The sequence below is a fragment of the Ictidomys tridecemlineatus genome, chromosome 1, assembly GCF_052094955.1.
Source record: "Ictidomys tridecemlineatus isolate mIctTri1 chromosome 1, mIctTri1.hap1, whole genome shotgun sequence".
NCBI lineage: Eukaryota > Metazoa > Chordata > Mammalia > Rodentia > Sciuridae > Ictidomys > Ictidomys tridecemlineatus.
In genome coordinates, this window is record NC_135477.1 from 82,001,249 (window position 1) to 82,022,367 (window position 21,119).

Sequence of the window (21,119 nt, forward strand, 5' to 3'; positions counted from 1 at the left end):
TAGGGGAAAATGAAGTGAAGTCGAACAATTAAAATTGTTCCTGCAACCAAACACTTAAACATAGAAGAGAGAAATTTGGGGGGCCAATTGTGACTGGAGTACTGATTATTCTTTTAAAGAATCAAGAAGATCAGGTGAAAAAAATATTTGCTGAGATTCCAGTAAACTCAGAGTTCTATGGAAGCATGGCAAATACTTTCAAATGAAAGTGGTTTTATTTTGCCTCTGCTTAGAGTGATTTCAACAGGGAACAAAGCATAGAAAGTGAACTGACAACTAATTGAGTGTGTCAAGTTTCAAGCATCTAGTACAAATCATGTTTGATTTAGAGTTCCAACTGCCTCTATTCCTATAGAGAAAAATTAAGTGAAAAGTGAAAAGTGTTCCTGCAAACAAATGCTTCCACCTAGAAGAATGAAATTTGGGGGCCAAGTGCAACTGGAGTATCAATCACTCCTTCAAAGAATCAACAAAATCGGGGGAAAAATATTTGCTGATATTCCAGTAAACTCGGATTTCTGTGGATGATTGGCAAACACTTTCAAATGATATTGTTTTTTTCTTGCCTCTGCTTAGGGCTATTTCAACAGGCAACAATGCATAGAGATCACACTGAAAACTAATTCAATGTGTCAAGTTTCAGGCAGCTAGTAAAAACCATCTTTGATTTAGAGTTCCAACTGCCTCTGTCCCTATAATGGAAAACAAAGTGAAATCTAAAAATTCAATGTATTCACTCAAACGAATGCTTCAAACTTGAAGACAAAATTTGAGGGGCCAAGTTTGGCTGGAGAACTGATCATTCCTTCAATGTATCAACAAGATCAGTGAAAAAATATTTGCTGAAATTCCAGTAAACTAGGAATTCTGTGGCAGATTGGCAAATGCTTTCAAATGAAAGTGTGTTTTCCTTGCCTCTGCCTAGGACTATTTCAATGTGGAAAAAAGCATAGAGACCACAATGACATCTAATTTAGAGTGTCAAGTTTCAAGCAGCTAGCACAAATCATGTTTGATTTAGAATTCCATCTGCCTCTATCTCAATAGGGGAAAATGAAGTGAAACCTAAAAATTCAAACAGTTCCTGAAAACGAACGCTTCAACATAGAACAATGAAACTTGGTGGGTCAAGTACAACTGGAGTTATGATCATTTCTTCAAAGAATCAATAAGATTGGGTGAAAAATTATTTGCAGATATTCCAGTAAACTCGGAGTTCTGTGGATGTTTGGGAAACACTATAAAATGAAATTGTTTTTACCTTGCCTGTGCTTAGAGCTATTTCAACAGGGAGCAAAGCATAGACAGCACACTGAAAACTCTTTGTATGTGTCAAGTTTCAAGCAGCTAGTATGAACCATGTTTGATTTAGAGTTCCAAGTGCCTCTATCCTTATAGGGAGAAGCAAAGTGAAACTTAAAAATTCAAAGTGTTCCTGCAAAGGAATGCTTCAACCTAGAAGAATAAAATTTGTGGAGCTAAGTGTGACTGGAGATCTGATCATTCCTTCAAAGTATCTACAAGTTTGGATGAAAAAATATTTGCTGGGATTCCAGTGAATTCCAAGTTCTTTGGAAACTTGGCAAAAGCTTTCTTATGAAAGTGTTTTGTCCTTGCCTCTTCTTAGGGCTACATCCACAGGGAAAATGCATAGAGCATGCACTGATATCTAATTGAGTGTGACAAGTTTCAAGCAGCTAGCACAGACTACGTTTGATTTAGAGTTTCAAATACATCTATTCCTATAGGGGGAAAATGAAGTGAAACGTAAAAATTAAAAGTTTTCCTGCAAAAGAATGCTTCAACCTAGAAGAATGAAATTTGAGGGGCCAAGTGTGACAGGAAAATTATCATGCTTACGAATTATCAACAAGATTGAGTGAAAAAATATTTGCTGAAATTCCGGTAAACTCCGAGTTCTGTGGAAGCTTGGAAAATGCTTTCAAATGAAAGTGTTTTTTCCTTGCCTTTGCTTATGGCTACTTCAATGTGGATCAAAGCATAGAGACCACACTGAGAACTAATTAAATATGTCAAGTTTCTAGCAGCTAGCACAAAGCATGTTTGGTTTATATTTCCAAATGCCTTTATCCCTATATGGGAAAAAGAAGTGAAACCTAAATATTCAAAGTATTCCTGCAAATGAATGCTGCAACCAAGAAGAATGAAATTTGAGGGGCCAAGTGCACCTGGAGTACCATCATTCCCTAAAAGTATCAACAAGATTGGGTGAAAAAATATTTGCTATGATTCCATTAAACTCGAAGTTCTGTGGAAGCATGGTAAACATTTACAAATAAAATTGTTTTTTCTTTGCCTCTACTTATGGCTACTTCAACAGGAAACAAATCACAGAGAGTGTACTGAGAACTGATTGAGTCTGTCAAGTTTGAAGCAGCTAGCACAACTATGTTTTATTTAGAGTTCCAACCGCCTCTATCCCTATAGGGGAAAACAAAGTGAAACCTAAAAATTCAAAGTGTTCTTGCAAATGAATGCTTCAAACTAGACGAATGAAATTTGTGGGGCCAATTGCGACTGAAGTATCCATCATTTCTTCAAAGTATCAAAAAGTTCGGGTGAAAAAATATTTGCGGAGATTCCAGTAAACTCGAAGTTTTGTGGAAGCTTGGCAAATACTTTCAAACGAAAGTGTTTTTTCCTTGCCTCAGCTTAGGGCTACTTCAACAGGGAACAAAGCAGAGAGAGCACACTATGAACTAATTGAGAGTTTCATGTTTCATGAAGCTAGCGCAAACCATGTTTGATTAGGAGTTCCAAATGCCTCTATCCATATAGGGGAAAATGAAGTGAAACATAGGAATTCAAAGTATTCCTGCAAAGGAACGCTTAAACCTAGAAGAATGAAATTTGGGTGCTAAGTGCGACTGGAGTACTGATTATTCCTTCAAAGTATCAACAATATCAGGTGAAAATATATTTGCTGAGATTCCAGTAAACTCGGAATTCTGTGGAAGCATGGTAAATGCTTTCAAATGGAAGTGTTTTTTTTCTTGCCTCTGCTTAGGGCTATTTCAACAGGGAACAAAGCATAGAGAGCACACTGACAACTAATTGAGTGTGTCAAGTTTTAAGCAGCTAGCACAAATCATGTTTGATTTAGACTTCCAAGGGACTCGATCCTTAAAGGGAAAAAGAAGTGAAACCTAAATCTTCATTGTGTTCCCACGAACGCTTCAACCTAGAAGAATAAAATTTGGGGTGCCAAGTGTGACTGGAGTACTGATCATTCCTTCAAAGGATCAACATGATTGGTTGAATAAATATTTGCTGAGATTCCAGTAAACTCGAGTTCTGTGGAAGCTTGGCAAACACTGTCAAATTAAAGCGTTGTTTCTATTTAGGGCTACTTCAACAGGGAACAAGCATAGAGAGCACACTGAGAACTAATTGAGTGTGTCAAGTTTCAAGCATCTAGTGTAAAGCATGTTTAATTTAGAGTTCCAACTCCCTGTATCTCAGTAGGGGAAAATTAAGTGAAACCTAAAAACTAAAACTGTTCTTGCTAATGAACTCTTCAAGCTAGATGAATGAAACTAGGAGGTGAAGTGTGACTGGATTAACAATCATTCTTTCAAAGAATCAACAAGATAGGGTGAAAAAAATATTTGCTGTGATTCCTGTAAACTCAGAGTTTTGTGGGAGATTGGCAAACACTTTCAAATCAACGTGTTTTTTACTTGCCTCTGCTTAGGGCTACTTTAATATGAAACAAAGCATAGAGAGCACACCTTGAAGTAATTGAGTGTGTCAAGTATCAATCATCTAGCACAAAGTATGTTTGATTTAGAGTTCCTACTGCCACTATCCCTATAGGGGAAAATGGAGCGAAACCTAAAAATTTAAAGTGTCTCCTCAAATGAACGCTTCAAACTAGAAGAATGAAATTTAGGGGCCAAAGTGCACATGGAGTATCAATCATTCCTTGAGAGTACCAACAGAATCAGATGAAAAAATATTTGCTAAGAGTCCAGTAAACTGGGAGTTCTGTGGAAGGGAAAACGAAGTGAAACCTAAAAATTCAAAGTGTTCCTGCAAATGAATGCTTCAACTTAGAAGAATAAAATTTGATGGGTAAAGTGCTACTTGAGTATTGATCATTCTTTCAATGAATCAGCAAGTTCGGGTGAGAAAATATTTGCTGAGTTTCCAGTAAACTCAGAGTTCTGTGGAAGCCTGGCAAATGAGTTCAAATGAAAGTGTTTTTTCTTTGCCTCTGCTTAGGGTTACTTCAACAGGGAACAAATCATAGAGAGTGCACTGAGAACTAACTGAGTGTTTCAAGTTTCAAGCAGCTAGCACAAAACATGTTTGATTTAGTGTTCCAAGTGCTTCTATCCCTATAGGGGAAAAGGAGGTGAAACCTAAAAATTCAAAGTGTTCCTGTAAATGAATGCTTCAACCTAGAAAAATGAAATTTGGTGGGTCAAGTGTAACTGGAGTATGGATCATTCCTTCAATGTATCAACAAGATTTGGTGAAAAAATATTTGCTGAGATTCTAGTAAACTCATAGTTCTGTGGAAGATTTGTGAATGCTTTCAAATGAAAGAGCTTTTTCCTTTCCTCTGCTTAGGGCTACTTCAACAGGGAACAAAGCACAGAGAGCTCACTGAGAACTAATAGAGTCTTTCAAGTTTTAAGCAGATAGCACAAACCATGTTTGATTTAGAGTTCCAAATGCCTCTATCCCTATAGAGAAAAACGAAGTGAAACATAAAAATTCAAAGTGTTCCTGCAAATGAACACTTCAATATAGAAGAATTAAATTTGGAGTCAAATTGCAACTGAAGTACACATAATTCCTTCAAAGTATCAATAAGATCTGGTGAAAAAATATTTGCTGAGATTCCAGTATACTTGGAGTTCTGTGGAAGCTTAAAAAATGCTTTCAAATGAGTTTTTTCCTTGCCTCTGCTTAGGGCTACTTCAACAATGAACAAAGCAGAGAGAGCACACTGTGACCTAATTGAGTGTGTCAAGTTTTATGCAGCTAGCCCAAAGGATGTTTCATTAGGAGTTCCAACTGCCTCTATCCCTATAGGGGAAAATGAAGTGTGAAACCTAAAAATTCAAAGTGTTCCTGCAAAGGAATGCTTAATCCTCGAAGAATGAAGTTTGGGGGGCCACGTGTGACTGCAGTACCCATCATTTCTATGAAGTATCAACAAGATCGGTTGAAAAAAAATGCTGAGATTCCAGTAAACTCGGAGTTCTGTGAAAGGTTGGTGAATGCATTCAAATTAAAGAGATTTTTCCTTGCCTCTGCTTAGGGATAATTCAACAGGGAACAAAGAATAGTGAGTGCACTGAGCACTATTTTAGTGTGTCAAGTTTCAAGCAGCTAGGACAAACCATGTTTGATTTAGAGTTTCAAATGCCTCTATTCCTATAGGGGAAAATGAGGTAAAACCTAGAAATTCAAAGTGTTCCTGAAAATGAATGCTTTAACTTAGAAAAATGAAATTTGGAGGGTCAAGTGCAACGTGAGTACTGATCGTTCCTTCAAAGTATCAACAAGATTGGGTGAAAAAAATATTTGCTGAGATTCCAGTAAACTCGGAGATCTGTGTAAGCTTGGCAAACTCTTTCAAATGAAAGTGTTTTTTTCCTTGCCTCTGCTTAGGGCCACTTCAAAAGGGAACAAAGCATAGAGAACACACTGAGACCTAATTGAGTGTGTCAAATTTCAAGTAGCTAGTACAAACTGTGTTTGATTTATAGTTCCAACTGCCTCTATTTCTATCAGGAAAATAAACTGAAATCTAAAAATTCCAAGTGTTCCTGAAAACAAATGCTTCAACATAGAAGAATGAAATTTTGGGGGCCAAATTCAACTGAAGGACTGATCATTCCCTAAAAGTATCAACAAGATTGGGTGAAAAAATATTTGCTGAGATTCTAGTAAACTCTGAGTCTGTGGAAGTTTGGCAAACACTTTTAAATGAAAGTGTTTTTTCCTTGCCACTGCTGAGGGCTACTTCAACAATTAACAAATTATAGAGAGCAGACTGAGACCTAATTGAGTGTGTCAAGTTTCAAGCAGCTAGTACAAACTCTGTTTGATTTAGAGTTCCAACTGCCTCTCTCCCTATAGGGGATAATGAAGTGAAACATAAAAATCCAAAGTGTTCCTGCAAAGCAGTGCAGCAACATAAAGAAAAATATTTTGGGGGCCATGTGCAACTGGAGTACCAATCATTCCTGCCAAGTGTCAACATGATACATTGAAAAAATATAAGCTGAGATTCCAGTAAACTTGGAGTTCTGTGGAAACTTGTGAAACAGTTTCAAATGAAAGTTTTTTCCTTGTCTCTGCTTAGGGCTATTTCAACAGGGACCAAAGCATAGATAGTGCACTTAGAACTAATTGAGTGTGTCAAGTTTCAAGTAGTTAGCACTATCAATGTTCAATTTAGATTTCCAACTGTCTCTATCCCTATAGGGGAAAACAAAGTGAAACCTAAAAATTCAGTGTCCTGTAAAAGAGCACTTCAAAGTAGAAGATTGAAATTTTGGGCGGGGCAAGTGCAACTGGAGTACAGATCATCCTGCCAAGTTTCAACAAGATCGGGTGAAAAAATATTTGCCGAGATTCCAGTAAACTCGGAGTACTGTGGAAGCTTGGCAAACACGTTCAAATTAAAGTTTTTTTCCCTTGTATCTACTTAGGGCTACTTCATCAGAAAACATAGAGCATTTACTGAGAACTAATTGAGTGTGTCAAGTTACATGCAGATAGTACAAACCGTGTTTGATTTGTTGTACCCAACTTCCTCTATCCCTATAGAGGAAAACAAAATAAAACCTAAATATTCAAAGTGTTCTTCCAAGTGAACGCTTCAACCTAGAAGAATGAAATTTGAGGGGCCAAGTGCGACTGGAGTACCGATTATTCCTTCAAAATATCAACCAGATCAGGTGAAAAAATATTTGCTGAGATTCCAGTAAACTCAGAGTTCTGTGGAAGATTGGCAAACGCTTTCAAATGAAAGTGTTTTTTCCTTGCCTCTTCTTTGGGGTACTTCAACAGGGAAAGAGGCATAGAGAGCACACTGAGAACTGATTGACTGTGTCAAGTTTTATGCACCTAGCACAAACCATGTTTGATTTAGAGTTCCAACTGCCTCTATCCCTATAGGTGTAAATGAAGTGAAACCTAGAAATTCAAACTGTTCCTGTAAACAAATGCTTCAACCTAGAAGAATGAAATTTGGTGGGCCAAGTATGACTGGAGTATTTTTCCTTTATTCAATGTATCAACAAGATCTGGTGAAAAAATATTTACTGAGATTGTAGTAAACTCGGAGTTCTGTGGAAGTTGGCAAACACTTTCATATAAAAGTGTTTTTTCCATGCCTTTTCTTAGGGCTACTTCAACAAGTATCAAAGCATAGAGAGCACACTATGAACTAATTGAGTGTGTCAAGTTTCAAGCAGCAAGCACAAACCATGTTTGATTTATAGTTCCAAATGCCTCAATCCCTATGAGTGAAAATGAAGTGAAACAAAAATTCAAAGTATTCCTGCTCACTTATGCTTCATCCTAGAAAAATACAATTTGGGGATCCAAGTGGTACTAAAGTATCAATCATTCCTTCAAAGAATCAACAAGATCGGGTGAAAAATATTTGCTGAGATTCCAGTAAACTCGGAGTTCTTTGGAATCTTGACAAAAGCTTTCAAATGAAAGTGTTTTTCCTTGCCCCTTCTTAGGGCTACTTCAACAAGGAACAAAGCATAGAGAGTGCCCTGAAAGCTAATGGAGTGTGTCAAGTTTCAAGCAGCTTGCTCAAACTATTTTTGATATAGACTTCCAAATTCCTCTAACCCTTTATGGTAAAAAGAAGTGAAACCTAAATATTCAAAGTATTCCTGCAAATGAACGCTTCAACCTAGTAAAATAAAATTTGTGGAGCCAAGTGGGACTAAAGTATTGATAATTCCTTCAAAGGATCAACAAGATCAGGTGAAAAAATATTTGCTGAGATTCCTGTAAACTTGGGGTTCTGTGTTAGCTTGGCAAACACTTTCAAATTGAAGGGTTTTCTCCTTGCCTCTGCTTAGGGCTACTTCAACAGGGAACACAATACTTAAAAATTGCACTAAGAAATTATTAAGTGTGTGAAGTTTAAGCAGCTAGCACAAATCTAGTTTAATTTAGAGTTCCAATTTCCACTATCCCTATAGGGGAAAAAGAAATGAAAACTAAAAATTCAAAGTGTTCCTGCTAATGAGCAGTTCAACCTAGAAGAATGAAATTGGGGGAGCCAAGTGGGAATAAATTATGGATAATTCCTTCAAAGCATCAACAAGATTGGGTGGAAAATATTTGCTGAGATTCCAGTAATCTCAGAGTTTTGTGGAATCTTGAAAAATGCTTTCAAATGAAAGTGTTTTTTTCTTTCCTCTTCTTAGGGCTACTTCAACAGGGAACAAAGCATAGAGAGTGCACTAATGGATTTTGTCAAGTTTCAAGCAGCCAGCTCAAACTATTTTTGATATAGACTTCCAAATTCCTCTAACCCTTTATGGGAAAAAGTAGTGAAACCTAAAAATTCAAAGTGATCCTGCAAATGAACACTTCAACCTAGAAGAATGAAATTTTGGGAGCCAAGTGTGACTAAAGGAATGATCATACCTTCAATGTATCAACAAGATCAGTTGAAAAAATATTTCTCAAGATTCCAGTAAATTGCAGTTTTGTGGCAGCTTGGAAAATGCTTTCAAATGAAAGTATTGTTTCCTTATTTCTACTTAGGGCTACTTCAACAGAGAACAAAGCATACAGCCCATACTGAGATCTAATTGGTGTGCTGTTTCAAGCAGCTAGAACAAACTGTGTTGGATTTATAGTTCCAACTGCCTCTATCTCTATCAGGGAAAAAGCAGTGAAACCTAAAAATTCTATCTGTTCCTGCAGATGAACCCTTCAACCTAGAAGAATAAAATTATTGGGGCCAAGTGCGACTGGAGAACCGATCATTCCTTCAAAATATCAACAAGAACAGGTGAAAAATATTTGATGTGATTCCAGTAAAGTCGAATTTCTGTTGAAGCCTGGCAAATAGTTACAAATAAAAGTGTTATTTTCTTGCCTCTGCTTAGGGCTACTTCAACAGGAAACAATGCATAGAGTCCACTGAGAACAAATTGAGTGTGTCAAGTTTCAAGCAGGTAGCACAAATCCTGTTTGATTTATAGTTTCTAATGTGTCTATCCATATAGGGGAAAATGAAGTGAAACCTAAAAATTCAAAGTGGTCCTGCCAACAAATGCTTCAACCTAGAAGAAATAAATTTGGGGGGCCATGTGCAACTGGAGTACCCATCATTCCTTCCAAGTATCAACAAGATCGGGTGATAACAGATTTGCTGAGATTCTAGTAAACTCGGATTTGTGTGGAATCTTGGCAAACAATTTCAAATGAAAGTGTTTTTTCCTTGCCTCTGCTGAGGGCTACGTCAACAGTGATCAAACGATAGAGAGTGCACTGAGTACAAATTGAGTGTTTCAAGTTACAAGAAGCTAGCACATACCCTGTTCAATATAGCATTCCAAATGACTCTAAACCTTTAGGGGAAAATGAAACCTACAAATTCAATGTGTTACTGCAAACGAATGCCTCAACCAAGTAGCATGAAATTTGGGGGGGGCAAGTACGACTGGAGTGCCGATCATTCCTTCAAAGTATCAACAAGATCCAGTGAACAAATATTTGCTGAAATTTCAGTAAACTTGGAGTTTTGTGGAAGCTTGGCAAATGCTTTCAAATTAAAGTGTTATTATTTGGCTTTGCTTAGGTCAACTTCAACAAGGAAAAAAGCATAGAGAGGGTACTGAAAAGTATAGACTGTGTCAAGATTCAAGCAGCTAGCACAGACCATGTTTGATTTATAGTTCCATATGCATCTTTCCTATAGGGGAAAACAAATTGAAACCTAAATATTCAAACTGTTCCAGCAAAAGAATGCTTAAACCCAGAAGAATGAAAATTGTGGGACCAAGTGTGACTGGAGTACAGATCATTCCTTCAAAGTATCAAAAATGCTGGGTTAAAAAATATTTGATATGATTCCAGTAAACTCGGATTTCTGTTGAAGCATGACAAACACATTTAAATGAATGTGTATTTTCCTTGACTGTGCTTAGGGCTACTTCAACAAGGAAGAAAGCATAGAGAGCACACTGAGAACTAATTGAGTGTGTCAAGTTTCAAATAGCTAGCACAATCCATGTTTTATTTAGAGTTCAAACTGCCTCTATCCCTATAGGGGAAAATGAAGAGAAACTTAATATTTCAATTTGTTCCTGCAAACGAATGCTTCAACCTAGAAGAATGAAATTTGGGGGGCCAAATTGCAACTGGAGGACCTATCAATGCTTCAAAGTATCAACAAGATCTGGTGAAAAAAATATTTGCTGAAATACCAGTAAACTCTTAATACTGTGGAAGCTTGGCAAATGCTGTCAATTGAAAGTCTTTTTTCCTTGCCTTTTCTTAGGGCTACTTCAACAGGGAACAAAGCATAGAGAGCACACTGAGAAATAATTGAGTATGTCAAATTTTAAGCAGCTACATCAAACCATGTTTGATTTAGAGTTCCATATTCTTCTATTCCTATATGGGAAAATGAAGTAAAACCTAAAAATTAAAATCTTTCCTTCAAATGAATGCTTCAACCTAAAAGAATAAAATTTGGGGGGCCAAGTGCTACTGGTGTACTGATCATTCCTTCAAAGTATCAACATGATCAGGTGGCAAAATGTTTTTCTGAGATTCCAGTAAACTCAGAGTTCTGTGGAAGCTAGGCAAAGTCTTTCAAATGAAAGTCTTTCTTCCTTGACCCTCTGTAGGACTACTTCAACAGGTAACAAAGCATAGAGAGTGCACTGACACTTAAGTAGTTACTTCAACAGGTAACAAAGCATAGAGAGTGCACTGTCACTTAATTGAGTGTGTCATGCTTCAAGAAGCTAGCAGAAGCCATGTTTGATTTAGAGTTCCCACTGCTTCTATCCCTATAGGGGAAAACAAAATGAAAAAATATTTGCTGAGATAACAGTTAACTTGGAGTTCTGTGGAAACATGGCAAACATTTCAAATGAAAGTGTTTTTTTGTTGCCTCTGCTTAGGGCTACTTTAACAGGGAACAAAGCATAGAGTGCGCACTGATAACTAATTGAGTGTGTCATGTTCCAGCAGCTAACACAAACCACGTTTGATTTAGAGTTCCAAATTATTCTATACCTATAGGGGAAAATGAAGTGAAACCTAAAAATTGGAAGTGTTTTTGCAAACAAATGCTTCCACCTAGAATAATAATATTTGGAGGTCACCAAGTGCAACTGGAGTACCGATCATTTTTTAAAGGATAAACAATATTGGATGAAAAAATATTTGCTGAGATTCCACTAAACTCCAAGTTCTTTGGAAGCTTGGTAAATGCAATCAAATGAAAGTGTTGTTTCTTGCCTTTGCTTAGGGCTACTTCAACAGGGAATAAAGGATAGAGAGCATACTGAAAATGAATTGTGTGTGTCAAGTTTTAAGCAGCTACATCAAGCCATGTTTGAATTAGGGTTCCAAATTCATCTATCCCTATATGGGAAAAGGAAGTGAAACCTATAAATTAAAATTGTTGCTGAAAATGAATGCTTCAACCTAAAAGAAGAAAATTTGGGGGCCAAGTGCAACTGGTGTTCCAATCATTCTTTCAAAGTATCAACAAGATCGGGTGAAAAAATAATTGCTGAGATTCCAGTAAACTCAGAGTTCTGTGGAAGCTTGGCAAACACTTTCAAAAGAAAGTCTTTTTTTCCTTGTCCCTCTGTAGGGCTACTTCAACAGGGAACAAAGCACAGAGAGCACACTGACAATTAATTGAGTGTTTCAAGCTTAGAGCAGCTAGCAGAAGCCATGTTTGATTTAGAGTTCCACCTGCCTCTATCCCTATTGGGGAAAACAAAGTGAAACCTAAAAATTCAAAGTGCTCCTGCAAACGAACACTTAAACCTAGAAGAATAAAATTTGGGGGGCCAAGTGTGACTGGAATACCTATCATAACTTCAAAGTATCAGCAAGATTGGGTGAAAAGAATATTTGCAGAGATTCCAGTAAACTGAAAGTTCTGTGGAAGCTTGGTATATGCTTTCAAATAAAAGTGATTATTCCTTTTCTCTGTGTAGGGCTACTTCTACAGAGAACCAAGCAAAGAGAGGACTCTGAGAATTAATTGAGCGTGTAAAGTTTCAAAAGCTAGCACAAACCATGTTTGATTTAAATTTCCAAATTCCTCTATCCCTCTATGGGAAAACAAAGTGAAACCTAAAAATTGAAAGTCTCCCTGAACATTTACACTTCAACCTAGAAAAATTAAATTTTTGGGGCCAAGTGTGACTGGAGTACTGATCATTGCTTCAAAGTATCAACAAGATCGGTTGAAAAAATATTTGCTGAGATGCTAGTAAAGTAAGATTTCTATGGAAGTCAGGCAAACACATTCAAATGAAAGTGATTTTTCCATGCCTCTGCTTAGGGCTACTTTAACAGGGAACAAAGCTTAGAGAGTGCACTGAGAACTAATTGAGTGTGTCCTGTTTCAACAAGCTAGCATAAACCATGTTTGATTTAGAGTTCTAATTTCCTGTATCCCTATAGGGGAAAATGACATGAAACCTAAAAATTCAAAGTGCTCCTGCAAAAGAATTCTTCAACCTAGAGGTATGAAATTTGGGGGGCCAAGTGGGACTGGAGAACAGATTATTCCTTCAAAGTATCAAAAAGATCCATTGAAAAAATATTTGCTGAGATTCCAGTAAACTCGAAGTTCTGTGGAAGCTTGGCAAATGCTTTCAATGAAAGTGTATTTGCATTGCCTCTGCTTAAGGCTACTTCAAGAAGGAACAAAGCATAGAGAGCACATTGAGAGGTAATTGAGTGCGTCAGGTTTCAAGCCGGTAGCTCAAAGCTTGTTTTATTTAGAGTTCCAACTGCCTCTATCCCAAAAGTTTAAAACAACGTGAAACCTAACAATTTAAAGTGTTCCTGCAAATGAACACTTCAACCTAGAAGGACGAAATTTCAGGGGTCAAGGGTGGCTGGAGTACTGATCATTTCTTCAAAGTATCAACAAGACTGGGTTAAGTAATATTTTATATGATTCCAATAAACTTGGAGTTCTGTTGAAACTTTGCAAATGCTTTCCAGTGAAAGTGTTATTTCCTTGCCTCTGATTAGGGAAACTGCAACAGGGAACTAAGAGTAGAGAGTGCACTGAGAACTAATTGAGGATGTAAAGTTTCAAGAAGCTAGTACAAACTATATTTGATTTAGAGTTCCAAATGTTTCTATCCCTGTATGGGAAAAATGGCACAAAATCTAAAAATTCAATGTGTTCCTGCAAATTAACGCTTCAATCAAGGAGCATAAAATTTGGGTTGTCAAGTGTGACTGGAGTACTGATCATACCTTCATAGTATCAACTAGATCTGGTGAAAAAATATTTGCTGAGACTCCAGTAAACTCGGATTCTGTGGAAGCTTGGCAAACACTTTCAAATGAAAGTGTTTATTCCTTGCATCTGCTTAGGGCTGCTTCAATAGTGAACAAAGCATAGAGAGCACATTGAGAACTAATTGATTGTGTCATGTTTCAAGCAGCTACCAAAAATCGTGTTTGATTTGGTGTTCCTACTGCTTCTATCCCTTTAGGGGAAATCTAATTGAAATCTAAAAATTCAGTTTTTCTGCAAAAGAATGATTCAACTAAGAATAATCAAATGAGGGGTCCACATGTGACTGGAGTACCAATCATTCCATCAAAGTATCACCCAGATTGGGTGAAAAAATATTTGCTGAGATTACAGGAAACTCGAAGTTCTGTGGAAGATTGGCAAATGCTTTCAAATTAAACTGTTTTATTTATTTGCCTCTGCTTAGGGCTATTTCAACAGGGAATAAAGCACAGAAAGTGCACTGAGAACTAATTGCGTGTGTCAAGTTTCAGGCAGTTATCACAATCTGTGTTCAATTTGGAGTTTCAACTGCCCCTATTTCTATGGTGGAAAATGTAGTGAAACCTAATAATTCTGTGTTCCTGCAAATGAACGCTTCAAGCAAGGTGAATGAAATTTTGGGGTCCCAGTGTGACTGGAGTATTGATCATCCCTTCAAAGTATCAACCAGGTCAGGTGAAAAAATATTTGCTCAGATTCCAGCAATCTAGGATTTCTATGTAAGATTGGCAAATGCTTTCAAATTAAAGTGATTTTTCCTTGCCTCTGCCTAGCAGCACTTCAAGAGGGAACAAAGTATAGAGAGCACACTGATAACTAATTGAGTATCTCAAGTTTCAAGCAGTTATCACAAACTGTGTTCGATTTGGCGTTCCAACTGCCTATATCCATATAGGGGAAAATGCACTAAAAACTAAAAACTCAAATTGTTCCTGAAAATGAACAATTCAACAAAGAAGAATGAAATTTGGGGGTCCAAGTGCGACTGGAGTACTGATCATATCTTCAAAGTATCAACAAGATCACATGAAAAATATTTGCTGAGATTAGAGGAAACTCAGATTTCTGTGGAAGCTTAAACACCCATTCAAATGAAAGTGTTTTTTCCTTGCCTCTGCTTATGGCTACTTCAACATGGAACAAAGAATACCTAGTGCACTTAAAACTAATTGTGTGTGTCAAGATTCAAGCAGCAAGCCCAAACCATATTTGATTTAGAGTTCCGATTGCCTCTATCCCTATAGGGGAAAATGAAGTGAAACCTAAAAATTCAAAATATTCCTGCAAACAAACGCTTCAACCCAGAAGAACAAATTTTGGGATTTCAAGTGCAACTGGAGTACCAATAATTTCTGCCAAGTATCAACAAGATCATGTGAAAAAAAATATTTGCTGAAATTCCAGTAAATTTAGAGTACTGTGGAAGATGGTCAAATGCTTTTAAATGAAAGTGAGTTATCCTTGCCTCTGCTTAGGTCTAATTCCACAGAAAACAAAGCATAGAGAGCCCACAAAGAACTAATTAAGTGTGTCAAGTTTCAAGCAGCTATCAAAAAGCATGTTTGATTTGGAATTCCCATTGTCTCTATCCCTATAGCAGAAAAGAAAGTGAAACCTAAAAATTCAAAGTGTTCCTGCAAATGAACAATTCAACCTAGAAGAATGAAATTTGGAGGTCCTTGTGGGACTGGAGTACTGATCATTCCTTCAAAGTATCAACAAGATTGGGTGACAAAATCTTTGCAGACATTCCAGTAAACTCATAATCTGTGGATGTTTGGCAAATGCTTTCAAATGAAAGTGTTTTTTCCTTCCATCTGCATAGGGCTATTTCAACAGGGAACAATTGAGCATACTGAGAACTAATTGAGTGTGTCAAGTTTTCAGAAACTAGCACAAACCATGTTCGGTTTAGAGTTTCACCTGTCTCTTTCCCAAAAAGGGAAAAAGAAGTGAAAACTAAAAATTGAAAGTGTTCCTGCAAATGAACGCTTCAACCCAGAAGAATGAGATTCTGGGGGACAAGTGTGACTGGAGTACAGATCATTCCTTCAAAATATAAACAAGATTGGGGGAAAAAGATTTGCTGAGATTCCAGTAAACTCAGAGTTCTGTTTAAACTTGGAAAAACTATTTTAAATGAAACTGTTTTTTCCTTGCCTCTTCTTAGGGTTATTTCAACAGGGAAAAAAGCATACAGAATGTACTGAGAACTAATTGAGTGTGTCAAGATAAAAGCAGCTAGCACAAACCGTGTTCAATTTGGAGTTCGAACTGCCTCTATCCCTATAGGGGAAAATGAAGTGAAACCTAACAATTCAAAGAGTTCCTGCAAATGAATGCTTCAACCCAGAAGAATGAAATTTTTGGTGCCAAGTGCGACTGGAGTACTGATCATTCATTCAAAGTATCAACAAGATAGGGTGAAAAAATATTTGCTACGACTAAATTAAAAAATATTTCCACAGGAGTTCTGTGGAAGCTTGACAAAGGCTTTCAATGAAAGTGTTATTTCCTTGCCTCTTATTTGGGCTACTTCAACAGGAAACAAAGTATAGAGAGCGTGCTGAGAACTAATTGAGTGTGTCAATATTCAAGCATCGAGCACAAACTATGTTTGATTTAGAGTTCTAACTGCCTCTATCCCATTAGGGAAAATGAAGTGAAACCTAAAAATTCAAAGTGTTCCTGCAAACGAACATTTCAACCCAGAAGAATGAAAATGGGGATTCCAACTGCGACTGGATTACTGATCATTCCTTCAAATTATTAACAAGATCAGGTGAAAAAAATATTTGCCGAGACTAAATGAAACTTGGAGTTCTGTGGAAGCTTGGCAAATGATTTTAAATGAAAGTGTTTTTTTCCTTGCCCATGCTTAGGGATACTCAACAGGGAAGAAAGCATAGAGAGTGTACAGACAACTAATTGAGTGTAAAGATTCAAGCATCTAGCACAAACCGTGTTCAATTTGGAGTTCCAACTGCCTCTATCCCTATAGGGGAAAAAAGAAATGAAACTTAAATTTTCAAAGTGTTCCTGCAAATAAACACTTCAACCTAAAAGAATGAAATTTGGGGGGACCAAGTGCGACTGGAGAAATGATCATTCTTTCAAAGTATCAACAAGATCGTGTGAAAAAATATTTGCTGAGATTCAATTAAACTTGGAGTTCTGTTTAAGCTTGGCAAATGATGGTAAAAGAAAGTGTTTTTTTCTTGCCTCTGCTTAGGGCTACTTTAACATGGAACAAAGCATACAGTGTGCAATGAGAATTAATTGAGTGTCTCACGTTTCAAGCAGCTACCACAAAGCTTGTTTAATTTGGAGTTCCAATTGCATCTAATCCTATAGAGGAAAACAAAATGAAACCTAAAAATTCAAAGTGTTCCTAAAAACGAATGCTTCAACCTAGAAAAATGAAATTTGGGGGTCAAAGTGTGACTCGAGTAATGATCATTCCATCAAATTATCAACAAGATTGGGTGAAAAAATATTTGCTGAGATTCCAGTAAACTCGAAGTTCTATGGAAGCTTGGCAAACACTCTCAAATGAAAGTGTTTTTCCTTGCCTCTGCTTAGGGCTACTTCAACAGGGAACAAAGGATACAGAGTGCACTGAAAACTAATTGAGTGTGTCAAGTTTTCAAGTAGGTAGCACACACCATGGTTGATTTAGAGTTCCAACTGCCTCTATCCCTATAGGGAAATAAAGTAAAACCTAAAAATTCAAAGTGTTCCTGCAAATGAACACTTTTACCTGGACGAATAAAATTTGTGTTTTCAGGTGTGACTGGAGTACCAGTAATTTCTGAGAAGTATAAACAAGTTCGTGCTGAAAAATATTTGCTGAGATTCCAGTAAACTCAGAGTTCTGTGGAAGCTTGGCAAATGCTTTCAAATGAAAGTGTTTTTTTCCTTGTCTCTTCTTAGGGCTACTTCAACATGGAACAAAGCATAGAGAGTGCAGTGAGAACTAATTGACAGTGTCATGTTTCAGGAAGCTAGAGCAAATCTTCTTCAATTTGGAGTTCCAAATGCCTCTATTCCTATAGAGAAAAACTATGTGAAACCTCAAAAATTCAAAGTGTTTCTGTAAACAAATACTTCAACCTAGAACAATGAAATTCAGGGGTCCAAGTGCAACTGGAGTACTGATCATTCCATCAAAGTATCAACAAGGTCAAATGAAAAAATATTTGCTGAGATTCCAGTAAATTGGGAGTTCTGTGGTAGCTTGGCAAATGCTTTCAAATGAATGGTTTTATTCCTTGCTTCTGCTTAGTGCTACTTCAACAGGGGAAAAAGCATACAGAGTGCACTGAGAACTAATTGAGTGTGTCAAGTTTCAAGGAGGTTTCACAAATCACGGTTGATATAGAGTTCCAACTGCCTCTATCAGTATAGGGGAAAACTAAGTAAAACCTAAAAATTCAAAGACTTCCTGAAAACAAATGTTTCAATACAGAAGAATGAAATTTGGGGTGCCAAATGTGACTGGAGTTCCAATCATTCATTCAAAGTATCAACAAGATCGGTTGAAAAAAATATATGCTAAGATTAAATAAAACTTGGAGTTCTGTGAAAGCTTGGCAAACGCTTTAAAATGAAAGAGTTTTTTTCCTTGCCTCTTATTAGAGCCACTTCAAAGGAAACCAAGCATAGAGAGTGCACTGAGAACTAATTGAGTGTGTCAAGATTCAAGCAGCGAGCACAAATCATGTTTGATTTAGAGTTCCAACTTCCTCTATCCCCTTAGGGTAAAAGAAGTTAAACCTAAAAATTCAAAGTGTTCCTGCAAACTAACGCTTCCATCTAGTAGAATGAAAGTTGAGGTTCCAAATGTGACTGGAGTACCAATCATTCCATCAAAGTATCAACAAGATCGGGTGAAAAAATATTTGCTGAGATTAAAGGAAACTCAGTAATCTGTGGAAGCTTGGCAAATGCTTTCAAATGAAAGTGTTTTCTTCCTTGCCTCTGCTTAGAAATACTTCAACAGGGAACAAAAAAATACAGAGTGTGCTGAGAACTAATTGAGTGTGTCAAGTTTCCAGGAGCTAGCACAAACCATGTACGATTTACAGTTCCAACTGACTCTATCCCTATAAGGAAAACAAAGTAAAAACTAAAAATTCAAAGTGTTCCTGCAAAAAATCATTGCAACCTAGAAGAATAAAATGGGGGGGGGGTAAATATGACTGGAGTACTGATTATTGCTTCAAAGTTTCAACCAGATCAGGTGAAAAAATATTTTCTGAAATTTCATTAAACTCAGAGCTCTGTGGAAGCTTGGCAAACAATTTCAAGTGAAAATATGTTTTCCTTGCCTCTGCTTTGGGTTATTTCAACAGGGAACAATGCATAGAGAACACACTGAAAACTAATTGAGTGTCTCAAATTTCAAGCAGCTATATGATTTGGAGTTCCAACTACATCTATTCCTATAGGGGAAAATGAAGTGAATCCTAAAAATTCAAAGTGTTCCTGCAAACGAATACTTCATCGTATAAGAACGAAATTTGTAGTTAAGTGTGACTGGAGTACCAATCATTCCTGTCACATATCAACAAATCGGGTGAAAAAATATTTTGAGATTCCAGCAAACTCGAATTTTGGTTGAAGATTCACAAACACTTCCAAATGAAAGTGTTGTTTTCCATGCCTCTGATTAGGGCTATTTCACCTGGGAACAAACCATAGAGAGAAGACTGAAAATAATTGAGTGTGTCAACTTTCAAGCAGCTAGCACAAACCATGATCGATTTGGAGTTCCAAATGTCTCTATCCATATAGGGGAAAACAAATTGAAACCTAAAAATTTAAAGTGTTCCTGCAAACAAATGCTTCAACCTAGAAGCATGAAATTTAAGGGGCCAAGTGAGACCTGAGTACCAATCATTACATCAAAATATCAACAAGATAGGCTAAAAAATATTTTCTGAGATTCCAATAGACTCAGAGTTCTGGGGAAGTATTGCAAACACTTTCAAATGAAAGTGTTTATTTCTAGCTTCTGCTTAGGGCTACTTCAAAAGGGAACAAAGAATACAGAGTGCACTGAGAACTAATTGAGTGTGTCCTGTTTTAAGCAGCTATGAGAAACCATGGTTGATTTAGATTTCCAACTGCCTGTATCCCTATAGGGGATAACGAAGTAAAAACTAAAAATTCAAGGAGTCACTGCAAACTAACGCTTCAACATGGAATAATGAAAGTTAGGGGGGCAAACAATATGGAGTACTGATCATTCCTTCAAAGTGTCATCAAGTTTGGGTGAAAAAATATTTGCTGAAATTCCAGTAAAATCAGAGTTTAGTGGAAGCATGGCAAAGCTTTCAAATGAAAGTGTTTTTTCCTAGCAGCTGCTTAGGGCTACTTCAACAGGGCACAAACCATATAGAGTGTACTGAGAACTAATTGAGTGTGTCACTGTTCAAGCAATGAGCACAAACCATCTTTGCCATTTAGAGTTCCAAATGCCTCTATCCCCATAGGGGAATATGAACTGAAACCCAAAATTCAAAGTGTTTCTGCAAATGAATGCTTTAACCTAGAAGAATGAATTTTGGGGTGCCAAGTGTGACTGGAGTCCCAATCAATTCTGATAAGTGTCAACAAGGTCATGTGAAAAATATTTGCTGAGATTCCAGTAAACTGAGTTCTGTGGAAATTGGCAAACACTTTTAAATGAAGTGTTTTTACCTTGTGTCTGCTTAGAGCTATGTCATCAGGGAACAAAGCATAGATAGTGCACTGAGAACTAATTGAGTGTGTCAAATTTCAATCAGCTATCACAAACCATGTTTGATTTGGAGATACAACTTCTTCTATCCCTATAGGGGAAATGAAGTGAAACCTAAAAATTCAAAGAGTTCCTGCAAATGGACACCTCAACCTAGAAGAATGAAATTTGGGTGTCATGTGCGACTGGAGTACCAATCATTCATTCAATGTATCAACAAGTTCAGGTGAAATAAATATTTGCTGTGATTCAATGAATCTCAACGTTCTGTGGAAGCTTGGCAAACGCTTTTAAATGAAAGTTTTTTTTTTTACTTGACTCTGCTTAGACTAATTCAAAAGGAAAAAAAATAAGGAGCACACTGAGAACTAATTTTGTGTGTCATGTTTCAAGCAGCGAGCACAAACTATGTTTGATTTAGAGTTCCAACTACCTCTATCCATATAGGGAAAAAAGAACTGAAACCTAAAAATTAAAAATGTTCCTTCAAATGAATGCTTCAACATAGAAGAATGAAATTTGGGTGGCCAAGTGCAACTGGAGTCCCAAACAATTCTGCCAAATATTAACAAGATCATGTGAAAAAATATTTGCTGAGATTCCAGTAAACTCAGAGTTCTGTGGAAATTGGCAAATGCTTTTAAATGAAGTGTTTTCCCTTTGCCTCTGCTTAGGGCTACTACAACATGGAACAAAACATAGAGAGCAGATGAGAAATAATTGGGTGTGTCATGTTTCAATCAGCTATCACAAACCATGTTCGATTTGGAGATCCAACTGTCTCTATCACTACAGGAGAAAATGAAGTGAAACCTAAAAATTCAAAGTGTTCCTGCT